Here is a 13007-nt window from a genome sequence, read left to right as displayed (position 1 = left end):
TTTCTGACAAAACACCACATGTGTAGCACCATAAATTCAGTCAATATAGACAGTTTATAAAATGTACGTGAATTAATGGAATATGGGTTACTGGAATATAACAAGGTTAATGAACTATTCATCACAGACAGAAGTGTTATCTTAGACATAAACTATGTTTTATTTTGCATAATTATGCTGTAAATGCAGAATGACCAATTCTTGTAGGCCTGTTAGAAGGAGCTGTAATTCTGTACTTGTCAGAGTAGTAAGAAAGTGTTTGTCTAAAAGTTAAGTTAAAACAGAATTTTCAAACCCAGACTTTACAAACATATTTGAGTGGACATTTTAACTCATTTTGAATTGTCTTTTATTAAATTAAATTTAATTAAATTGTCTTTAATTGCATTAAAGCAAACAAGTCAAAGTTTTCACAATGAGCCAATGGTTTTACTTTTGGATATTCCATACCTCAGGATATTTTCTCTTTTTCTTTTTCCAGGTAGTAGGCTCTTCAGTACGTAACTTATATGAGTTGAAGGCTATAACTTAAAGAGTTGTCAGCCTCCTGAGATAAAATAAATGAGCCTGAAGCTTCCCCCATAATCAGCTCGTACCTCAAAATGGCTAATAACTAGCTGTCTGAAGCTAGCGTGTCCAAAACAGAGATGGTGCTAACAGAAGGAGCCCTTGAGCTATTCTGTTAATACGTAAGAGCACCATCAGTTAAAAGCAGAAATTCCCAAATCATCAATTAATCTCCACTGACTTTTAATAAGCACATAGGTGCTACCTTCAGCATTTTCCCAGTAGGTTGTGCCATATTTATACCGGACTTGTCTCTGGTTGCCCTAGTTCACTTAAGATGATAAACAACCATTTTACCCTCTCCTTGACCAGCACACAGCAAATTTATCTCACTTACATCCTGCTGGTTCTGAGCTGTCGGCCAGTGAGATGGCTCATGAAGAACTGTCACATGAGTGAGAGCATCAGCGTGGAAGGCATTGCTGGATGCCATTAAATGACCACAACCATCACCAGGTTGAAGTGTATGCCTTGTCTCTGTGTCAAGGCTTTTCATCACTCTTTTAGGTCAATATTTGTCCAAAGCCAGCTAAACACAAAAACTCAGATGCAAGACTTCTTTGCTGACAGGAACTATTAATACCAGTTCTGCTCACAGGAGAGAGATGAGGGATGCTTATCTGAAAAATTCACCAAGTGCTGCTTGTGCTAAGCATGGATGAGCTTCCTCAGTCATCTCTTACTAGTCTGCAAGGACAGATAGCTGCTAGATTCCTGCCACGCTGAACTAGTATAATAAACTCTTCGATCTTAGCATACTTCCTACCTCATTAAGATGGCTTGAGCATGAGGGATGAAAGGGAATAGGTGCTAAGACTATTTAAAAAAAATGAAACGAGATATTTGTTAGTCATGATAGTCCCAAGTGAGAAAGGAATCGAGTAACTACCAGAAGCAGGAGTCAGAAACAGATAAACTTGGGTACTGCGAGGAGATGAACATGGAGCTGGGAACACCCTTCCCTACCAGAGCGAGTCCAACACCACCTCTGCTGCTGTACGCCCACGGAGCAACTAAGCACAGGCAAAATATGCAGGGTCAGAGACTTGCAGAGTTTGGGCTGAGGACTAATAACCTCAGCAGCTGCTGGCTCTCCCTTCTACTCAGTACACAGAGGGAATGCAAGCCCTTCACACTAGAAACTATTCCCAGCTGCAGCTGTTAGGTATTCATAACAAATGTCTAATAGCTAAAACTGTGTTCTGTGGACAGTGTCATCTTTCAAGTCACATGGGGACAACTGTGTGTACCCCTCTGTGGCTGGGATACTGTGCTGTCACCCTGAAGTCATCTGGAGCAGCGTTCCTATGCCAGGCCAGGAGCTGCTGTTACTGAGCAGGAAGTTCTGGCCGCTGCTGATGCCTCCTTTGTACCACGTTGCTGTCTTCTAGCAGTATAGATGTTACCAGACCTTCTGCATTATAGAGACCCATTACTCAGAGCAAAGAGGCACTGCCATGTCTGTTGTCAAGCAGGGGAAAGGCCTCGTCCTGACATGGGCTGAGATCACTTGCCTGCTGCTGAGCCACCAGACTCCAGTGCGAGTCAGTCACAGCTGAGCTTTTGGTATCCGAGGGTGCACCCATACAGAGGCTGATGTGCAGGATCCTGGTTCTTAAATGCCTACATGCCCTCCCTCTTCCCTGCAGTTTAATTCCAGATTTTGGCATGTATAACTTGTGTCCCCCGGTAGTCACACACAGAAATTAAGGTGCTGTTGTTCCTAGCTGATGAGAGGTGGAAGAATTTCACCATATCTGAGTATGTACTAAAGCAGAATAGCACTGTCTGTTCCAAGCAAAGACTAAAAGCACTACTTTCAGGCAGTCCCTCCTTCCTCTTTCTCTGATGCCTTTCTTAAGTGTGCATTCCCTCTTCATGTATTAATATAAACTTTCACTTGATAATAAAGAAATCCCTACAAAGTGTAAAGTTTCTTAAAGTTTGCAAGAATTTTTTCTCCTTGTTTGACTTGGGTTTTGGACTGGGTTTCTATTTTTGAAGAAATTATCTCAGAAAATGAATGAAGCCAATATACAACTTATTCTATGTGGATTTCTAAATTCACTTACACATATTACAAAAGAGTATGAAATGTTCTTAAGGGATTTTTAGGGACAAACTGCCCTTCTGAACTGGATACCAAGAAATCTGCAGGTTAAACGTAATGATGCAACTGGGAAATAACCCTAAATGTATTAGCAAATCTGGGAACTTGTTAAGAGTTTAGGTTTATAGAGGATCTGAGGTTTTGTCTTTCGTGTACGTGAGAAGGATCCTTCCCAGTCCCCCTTCATGGTGGCATTGTATCTCTATTTATGATTGTTCTAAACAGATCATGCTAATTTGGAATGAAATCCATTTGCAATTACATTTCATAAATTGACACTCACAATAGGATTCACCATGAATAACATTATACAAAAATAAAAGTAATGGTGATTAATTATAATAAATGCAAACTATACATTGCTCTTAGCTATTCCTCTACTATTCCACTGCTGTGCTTCTTTTATAACCTTTCTAACAAGACAGTGAAAGTGAGTCTCTAATCCATAACCTCTAATATATGATATGATAACATATTCTAGCATACTAAGCCATTCCTGAAATAAAACTCTTCAGTTCCTTATGTCATTTGTATTCTCCATCTCCCACCCACATGTTTGGAAGCATTTGAGGCATAGTATAGGTGTTCATACCACGACACAAAGACATCTATCCACAGGGCTGCAGCATTGTGATATTAATTTATGTACGGTAGGTACTTATAAATCATAATATACTTCTCTATGACAGCATGATTTAACGTAATTTATTAGCATGCATACCATATCTTCTTAAAGCAATTGGAAATTCTGCTAGTTGCATATTATTGTATTTTCATAAAATGGTGTAACAGTTTATTAGAGTGCTAGGATGCTATTGATCAAGCCTGAATGCAGCATAAAAATGCCCATTATAGCTCATTGATATTTAGACTTAAAACAAACTTTGTAAAGCACCATTAACTGTATCATTTTGTTTTAAATCCCAGCCACCCCTGCACTCTGACAGCAAGCTGTGCTGAACTCACAGGTGTTTCTGCTAAGGACAACTGGCTTGCTGGTCTCCTGGTGGGTAGCTAATAAAAGAGGAGAGGAGAGGGGTGGAAGCACCTATGTGAATGCAACCTGGGGGAGAATAGATCTGGGTGCTGGTGGTTGTGGGGTTCTGTATCTAAGGCCTGAACTGAAGTAAGTGCTGTCTTTATTTTGGGTTATGGTTGAGGGAAATCTGCTGGATTTGTTTACAGTAATATCCTGTAGGTTGTTTACTGTGCTTGCATTTAATTGTCACGTATAATGGAGCCCCAAAGGAGTTCTGCTTTGTGATTTTTGCCTGTGTGATTTGTGATGTTGTGCAGATGATAAGATTTTGTTTAAGGGTTTGGTTTTGTTCTTCAACTGGATGCTTTTCCCCAGGGTTGACTGACCAAACAAAAGTCATGCAAAAACTTCACTTCTGTGGATATGTAACTCTAAATCTTTTGCTGTGCTTTTAAGAATTACCTAATATCTAGGACAGAAGGTAAGTAGGAAGAGAGAATAGGTATGACACCTGTGGTTCTTGTAGTAGTAGTGAGAAAAGGGATGAGATATGACTAGAAGGCTTTGGCTTATGTGATAGACCACTTGCAAATCTTCTGCAGGAACAGTTTTTTCAGTGGGCAGGAGGAAAAATCACACGTTTGATGATTCTGCCTTTCTCTGCTGCAGCCTCCTGAAGGAAATGTGTGTAGGGTGCTCTTGTCAGCTCTGGAAGCTGCAATTCTCATACAAGCTCCCAGAGGCAGAGGTGCCTGAATGGGGCATGGAGGAGCTCTGTAGCTGGCCGTGTGTGGTCTCGCATCTAAAGGCTCCATCCCCCCTGATAGAGTCCTGGGGGCAGCAGGTTCCTGTTGGTTATATTTTGAGAGGCCCTTACTGAAAAGCGACTGCTGATGTTAAGTTTTGTTTTGGCTGGGAGTGCTCCAGTATCCACCTTGGTATTTGGCCTTCTGTCTGAAGGAAAGTGAAGAGTGCTTGAAATAGCTGCTGAGCTTGGCAGATATGAAGGAAATTGACTCTTGTAGGTGTTTTTTTCTTGTCTTGCTCCTTCATTGGATTCACAATGCTCTCTGGGCATCTCTGGTCTTTTACTCTCTGCAGCCAACAGCAAGTCAAAAGCTTAACTTTATTGTTGAGCTTTGAGTGGCAACAGGTCTACAAACAAGGCAGGATGCTATGTGACTTGTAACAGTGCTACTGGGTTGTGGCTTTCTTCTCCATCTCAAATGCTTTGAAAGGCCATGAACTGTCCTTTGCACCTCCTGTGCCTGAATTGTGTCCTTTCTGTATCACCTGGAGCAGGTGAGCTGAGCAGCTAAATCGTGCTTGGCTGAAGTCCCCTGGCAGAGCCTTCCTGTGGCTTTCTATCTCTGCCAGTAGCCTGCTACCTCTCCCCAGTGCATTGTTGCAGGTGCTCCTGTTGCGGCACTGATCCTTCTTCCCCTCCCATCTCTCAGCTGCAGAGGAATAACACACAACAAACAGTTTGACTCACGCACACCTTTAGCCTCTGCATTCAGCAATAAGACCTGCATTTGCACATTGGCTTAAAGAGGAATGATTTCCATAGCAACAGCAAGGATATGTGGGATAGTATTCATGCTGCCTCTGATAGCATATAAAGCACCTTCTTATGAAATAACTGACTGCATAGGCACTGGGAAAACACTTACAATTGACTATGTGGAGGAAGTGTTGTATAATATCTTTAAGCAAAAAAAAAAAATTCATCTTTTATTTCAGACAACGCTTTAAAAAAATCTTGGGTATAGGGGATGGGGGGCTTCTACTTTGCTTATGTCAAGTGTTAGTGAATGCAGCTGGTATAAAAAGCTGTGATGTGATCACTTCTCCAGCAGCACAGTGAACTGATCTTCCTAGTGAAGATCTAAAGGGGAGTCACCTGAGGTGGGCTTTGAGTGGGGGAATGACAGCTCAGTTGGCTGGGGGAGGGAAGCAGGCCAAGCTGGCAGCCTCTTTAAATACTAGGTTTTGTGGTTATTACTGGTGGGCAGGCTTGTTGCTGCTGGGAGACAGGGAGGCAGAGCTCTAGTACTTGGGGTGCAGAGAAACAAGACGGGAAATGTGTATGAAGATGTTTAGTTTCCCTGTTTACATGCACAGGTCTCCTTTATTTGTTTCCATTGTCCTCCTGCTGCTTTTTTGCTGTTGTTCCTGCATTGTTCTGCTTTACAAAGCCCCACGTACACACAGAGTAGCCCTGTCTGATGCTCTAGCCAGACTTCTCTTGGGAAGAAGTGCAAACAAGCACCCTGACTTCTGTGGCTTCAGGTGTGATACCAATTCAGAAGGGTTGGCCCTGCTTGGTCCCCCCATGTGCTCCAGGGAGATGTGTCCTCGGGCAAGCATCTGCAGCAAGCTCTGTGTGCCAGCAGTGGTTACCTGGATACATGTGGCTGCATCTGTCTGAATGGCATGGGAGTGGGAGGAATTGCTTCAGCTTATTACAGGTGGCATGAATAAGAGTAACTGGGCTGATTTCATCATTTCCTCAGTAAGAAGATACCTCATTAGCTCTGCTGCACTGCAGCACAAGTGTCTTCAAAATAAGTAGTTCTGGATGGGGGAAACCTTCTTCATTTCAGACATTTGGTTTAATCTGTTAAATTTATTAATGTTTGGGACAACTAAAACTGTTAGAAATTCTGAGTGTCCCACTGGAGCTGTATGCTGCAATAGCTCTCCACATGCTGTGGAATTCCTGTACCTTCCACAAAAGCAGCTAGATACGTTTGCACAACCTTCCTCAGCCTTTTTTCTACCTTTTATTGGTAAATGATCTGTTTCTGACAGAATTTACTTGCTTAAGCAACTATCCAACACCCTCTCCCCACCAGCCTGAAGGCTGAGTCCTGCCACTTTCATGTGTGCATGCCAAGCTACAGCAACAGTGAGGTTTAGGAACATCCAGCATGCTGGGTAAGGGATGATGTTCTCATTTTTATTCCTTTGGTACTTCAATAGTGGGTGCCTGCGTGGGGACCATGGTAGTCAGCTGAGGGCTCTGCACAGGCTCTGTGGGCAGAGGTCTGCCTGTAAAGAAGCAGCTGGAGAATGAGCTGGCCCCTCGACTTGCAACTCCCTTTTGGAAAGGCATGTGCTCTAGCCCTGGCCCTTGTGCTGGGGAGGGATCCTAGACCTGCATCTTCCTCTGGGAGCAAAGAGCAGTGCTGCAGAAAGCAGGTGCTGGCTTTCTTTGGGCAGTGCTGCTAGGGATGGCAAGCCCTGCCTGCTGAGACCAGTAACGGTGTGCTGTCCCACAGGGCTGATGTTCTGGGGTTAGATCTAGGAACAAAGAAAGCTATTTTCTTCTAATGAATGTCACGTGCTCCCAGCTTATGCTTTAATAGGATTAACCACTCTCAAAATGGTCTTGGCAGGTTCGCACATACCCTAGGGCAGGAGAGTATAGACTTCCTGTTTGCCCTGGGCATCCTCACCTCCGGTGCTGGCATATGAGGTGCACAGCTCTGGGGACACCTTGCCTGGTGCAGTGTGGTTGAATCAGCCTTTTATTACGCAGGCTGTCTTTTTCTGGGATCAGGTTGTCATCCTTTAAGCCTGAGTTTACCTGGTAACTTGAAATAATAAGGCAAAAGATGATCCAAAATGCTGCATGCACTGGTGCAAGCCTTGCCGTGAGGGAGGCAGCTATTTGAGGAAAGCTGGTCAGAAACCAGTGGGAATTCAGTCCCACTTCCCTGTGCATCTGGAGGCCAAATCCTGAACTTGGTAGTTCAACCAACCCAGTGGCACTTCAGATTTTAGTCCAAGAAGGCCAGAAACTGGTAGCAAGGACAAATAGACTCCATATGCCCCAACTCTTCTACCTATAGCTGTGTGGCCATGCTCAGAAGAGTTTATCCAAGGTTAGGGGAAGCTGGTAACCTCACTGCAGGCCACCTGCAGCATGACCTGTCCTCTTTAGCTGCTCTACTCCTCCCAGGGTGAAGCTGGTCCCAGTGCTCCTCTCCCACTTGACTCTGAAATGCTGGCCCCTTGAGTGGGAGGAGTGCCACTGACTGATGCTGCTCCCAGGATAACCCACTGGTACCCAGGACTGCAGCCAGTCCTGGTGGGGGAAAGGCAGCTGGGAAGACTTGGTGGGCTTCCTCAGAGTTGGGGACTGTCCCTGGGTATCAGTGCTTGCTTCCTAGCAGATGCTGTGTGCTCTGCCTGTGCTGAAGAAGTTGCTGTGACTCCTGCACATGCTTAGAGCAGAGGCAGGTGCAATTAGCAGGATGCAACTTTCTTTGTTTACTCTGATGTCCCATCAGCTGCATCTGCTCTGCTCAGATGCTGGCTCTCTGGGCAGGCTTGAGGTGTGGAAGTTGCGGACCTGTCTTGCTGCCTGCCCAGCAGACGCTGCTGAAGAAGAGCATGTGCAATGCCAGGGACGGAGATCTTCTCTCTTGCTGGTGTCTCTGAAAGCAGCGCCAGGTAAGGGACCTCCAGTTAAAATCAACAACTTTAGAAGACCAATGCTGAAAGGTTTTTTTTTTTATCCTGTGCATCCACCCTCTTCATGGAAATGCAATGTATCTGTCAAGGTTATAAAATAGCTCCTTTCCAGAAACAAATTGTGAATCTATAATAATCAGATGTCATTGCCAGCATGTATGCTGAATGGGGGGAGGGGGAAGCAACAGCAGCTTGTGATAAAATTCCTTTTACTGAACCTGTAAAGAGCCATGTGATCTTCCACCTACCCTTTAGGATGGTAATAAAAGTGACTCAGCTGAACAGCACTGGTAGTAAGTGGTAGATGGCTTCAAAATTGTTTTGTTAGAGCAGAGAAAAATGCATGTTAAATACAGCTTTGGTCTGTCAGATATTGGCTCCTTATGTGTGAGGAGGAGGATCTACCCTCACTGCCCCAAGGTTCATGCTAAATATGCCCTACGAAAAGAAAGCATCCTCTACTGCTACCCCACTTTTCTGCCATCTTTCTGGGAAAGTGTGTGTAAAGCAAATGAACATGAGAACAAGAAAAAGTTAATTCTTTCCAGAGGTCACAAGGTGAGGCTGTGGCAGAAATGGCAAGAGAAGGCACTCTGTCTTAACCAAATGCTACATCCCAGGCTTTTCTAAGTCAAAATTATTGCTTTGAGGCCTTGCAGAGGAAAACTCTGTAGCAGGGTGGGATATTGAACTGTTAAGTAACATCAGGAAAAAGGGACCACCTTGTCCCACTTTAATTTAGCCGTTTCTATATCACCTTCTCCAACCATTGCGTATCTGCAGGAGTTTGCACAAAAATGATCTAGTGATGTGCTTACCTAAGACAAGAAGGCAAAAAAACTGTTCACAAGGCACTGGAGTAGATGGAGCAAAACGATTGTGGGGCCAAACTGGGAGAGCTTATGAGATATGCAGGCAGGTCTGGTGCTTCTGTGCTGGGGAGGGCTTCAGATCCTGCAAGGGAAAACAAAAGGGTTATGGTGGGGGAGAAATAAATGTGATAAGCAGCAGAAATACTAATGTAGCTGGTCTAGGTGGGGATCACTGTGAAGAAGCATCAAATCTGATGCCTGGTGGTCTGCATCTTGTGCAGTTACTCACCTGCTGAGTATACCTGTTGGGCATGCTCATTTCACCACAACATGGTGGTGTTTTCATCTTTTTGCCCCACTGAAAGGTAAATTTCAAGCAGTCCTTGTATCCATCCTCATCTTTGACTACTGAGTGCACAAACATCTGCTTTCATCTTTGACAGGATGTACCCAGCTTTGGCTTTAGGCCAGGAAATCCTGCAGGCCTGTACTTGAACCCAAACAGTACTGCTTGGCAGTTTAATTATCTGCCCCTGTAGGTTGTGCCTGCAGATAGCTGCAGTTCAGACTCAATCATCTGCAGGGAGATGCCTTAAAGGGCATCTTTGAAGCACTGAGTTAGTGCCCTGTGGTGCTGCTGTGTGAAGTAAAAGATGGCACCAATGGCTTTGGGGAGGAGGCGGGGGGCGGCAGGCAGTTCAGCCTGAAAACACTTCAAGTGAAAGCTTTATTAGCTCAGCAAGAGGAAAAGATGCTGAAAGCTGAGGAGTGGAGGAAGAAAGGGGATTTTTAGCAGTAGTGCTTAAAATCCTTGTGTATCTCAGCACTGGGGAGCAGTCCAGGTCTACCGATGTTTTCCTAGGGACAGAGACCCTGAACTCCTGCCCCTGCTGGGCTCTGCAGAGCTTCTTGGGAGAGAGCAGTGCAGCAGGAGAGCCCTGGGTCCCAACCAGCAGAGGAAGAAGAGCTCCAGCTAATAGCCACTGGGGAAAACTGCTCAGGTTTTCCCAGGGCACTTCTATGCTGTGACAGCTTGGTTAGCAGCCTTGGGGATGAGAAGCTGGTCAGCCTTGTCATTTGGTAAAGCAACAGCCCTGTTAAACTGACCTCTCATGGACAAAACTTCATGTACTGCACAGCAAGTGAGGCCTCTACAAGGGTGACAGCCACCCTCTCACTGCTTCCACCATTTACATTGCTAATGCTTCTGCAGCCCCTCATTTTCTACAAGCAAAACTCCGAGTAGTTCCTCCTTTGTTTCAGAAATTGTGCAGGAGGGTTGTGGGTTTCTAACAGGAACAGATACTGATACCCCTTGAGATAAAAATAAGGGTATGCCTGCTCCATGCGTGCAGCCAAACACCCCACACTTGCTCCGGACTCCACGTGGAGCAGCTCTGTGCAGCCTGACTGTTCCCTTGGGCTTCAAAGGCACTGGGGCTGTTAGCAGGGGTGCAAGCAGCAGACTGGCTAGTTTGGGTGCTGTCCCACATGGGTGCTGCTTCTGTTGTGACACCCACCTGGCTGTGGGCACTCCTGCTCTGTCCTGTGCTGCTGGAAGCCCTGGCACAGCTGTATCATTGTCACAGAGCAGCTGTGCCCGTAGCCAACATGGAACTGGGATTTTTCTTGCTCTCAGTTAAACTGTCTTCCAGTCCTCTGCACTGACATCCTCAGGAACTGTTGGTCAAGCCTCTGTGGTCAACAAGAGTGCTTTCACATACATGTTTCTAACAGACGTGAATCTTTCGTGGGACTGACCCCAAGAAGATGAAATGATTCTTTGTAAACTAGAAATCATTGTTGCTTTTATCAAAACAAATCCCAAGAACGAAGCACACATCCTCCTGCTAAACACAGTAGTATGCATGTTCTCAGGGAAAGTTTATCAAAATAAAACATTCTTCTGCATGTGCCTGGAGAGGTGATACAAACAAACAGCATGTGACAGACTTTAGCTGTGCCTTCTAATGCCAGGCTGGAAGGTGCTCAGCTGATTAGCTGGATGTAGGAACCTAGACAGAATAGAATGTAAGAGATTTCTGTCCGTCAATGCACTTAGGTTACCAGGGCATTAAGCAGTCTACTTTGGTTCTTTTAGATATTCAATAAAAAGAGTTGATTCAGCTCTGAAATTATTCTTGGAAGTTAAATTAGATTTCTCAGAGGTGGACATGGAAAGGATCTGTGTCAAGGTTATCAGCTGTACAAAGTATAACTCCAAGCGTTACCATGGGGTGGGCAGTGCATTTTACTACTTGTTTTTTACTGGAAAAAAAGTTCTTGTCCATGCTTTTCTAAATGAGTTTTGAGTGTGGTAAAAGAGGAAAAACTGAAGAGGAGAAAACATCACCTGTGAAAACTATGGGGAGCAGGTATCTAAAACGTGAGCAAGAAGAGAGGGCAGGTGAGACATCAGAAAAGTCAACCTGCTACTCATTGATGCAAAAAATAAATAAAAATTTGCCCCCCAATATAGTGAATAATCTTCTTGATTAACGAAGAGTCATTTGAAACAGGGAATGGGCTATGAAAAGATGGAAAACTTGGAACTCGATTACCTTAGGATCTTCACCACTGATTTGGTACCTCCCCATTTCTTTCATTGGAACAGTTGATTGTCTTGTTCCTGCTGTTCTTTAATCTCATGATGTTGCAGGGTCTTTGGTAACCTAATGTAGACCAGAAATGATGGGTGGGGGAACATAGCTATGTGTTAGAGGCACTATCTGTCGACGTAAGCTTGCACAGCTACTGAGTCTACTCTGAAAGCTCAGGCCATCACAGTGTAATTCTTGTGGTATTGCTTTGGTTGGGCTGCCTACAGTTCTTCTACAGCTGGCTGAAGACACAAAGGTTATCATACATATGTCCATAATTCCAGGATATGTTTTCTCAGACTAATAGTCAATGCTCATCTGAATGAATTTCACTGTTCACTTCAGGTCATTCTTTTTGCAGCAGGCTGTACTGATGTGACAGTCTGACTCCTTCAATTCAGTGAATTTTTATTGTTATGGGTATTGAAGCCAACATTAGGCTTCAGCTGTGAAATACTGGGGGGATTATCACCCCCTGCAACTACAGCAGTAGTTGTTGGTGATCTTGTAATAAGGCTCCCTTGTTGCTATGTGAATAAGTTGTGGTATTAAAATTACAACTGTGATAATAAAAACAGCTTCTAGGCGCTTGTCCCGAATTGTTGGCCACTAAGACAGGGTAAAACTTCTTGCTGCTAACATTTATCAGGTGCTTCAGGGTCAATCTCAGTATTTTCAACTGCAGTAAAAGCAGTACTACTTGTTTTCAGGTCAGATGAAAAGTTATTTTTTTATGGTAATGACATGAAGCTATCAAAATGTCCAAGGCAAGTAGGAGCTTGGGAACCATCTTTAATCCAAAATGGAAAGAGATCATATTAATTCATAAAACCTCTACAGAAGCTTGTCTGTAGGCTGCTCTTATCTTGTTTTGATAATCTTTTTTTACTTTAAGACAATTTTATCATTTGTGTAAACAAGAAGCTTTACTCCTTGGCTTTTCATACTACTTTGCTTGTGTATTTCTTTAATATAAAAGAGAAGGTGATGGAATTTCCCTCCTATTCCAAATTTTTCATTTTCTGCTCTCATTTTAAAACAATCCTGAGGGTAAGTCTTCCCTGAAGGATCTAGTTTTCAAATTTCCAATAACTCTAAGTTTACCCAACATAAGCTTATTCTCTTTGTGCCTCTATTGCTCATGCTTTAAGCACTGCTACTGCACGTGGCTATTTCCCTTTGTTTGCTTTCCATTTCCCCCTCTGCCTACAGTATATTTCATGCAGCACCCACCCAGCTATTCATCCTTCTTCAATCTTTGCCACAACTCATGGTCTTAATGTTGTCTTCTTGCCACCTCCATTTCTCTCAAAAATAGATTGAAATCACTATCTCACCTATGCCTGTTACCTTTAAAAAAAAAAAAAAGATACTTTTCCTTTCCTGTAGCCCCTCAGACCTTAAATATTGACTAGAAAGTTTCTCTTCTTTTTACCTCTTCTGTTTTCATGCTGTTC

Source organism: Cygnus atratus, chromosome 7 (assembly GCF_013377495.2).
Source record: "Cygnus atratus isolate AKBS03 ecotype Queensland, Australia chromosome 7, CAtr_DNAZoo_HiC_assembly, whole genome shotgun sequence".
Taxonomy (NCBI): domain Eukaryota; kingdom Metazoa; phylum Chordata; class Aves; order Anseriformes; family Anatidae; genus Cygnus; species Cygnus atratus.
This window is presented reverse-complemented; position numbering follows the sequence as displayed.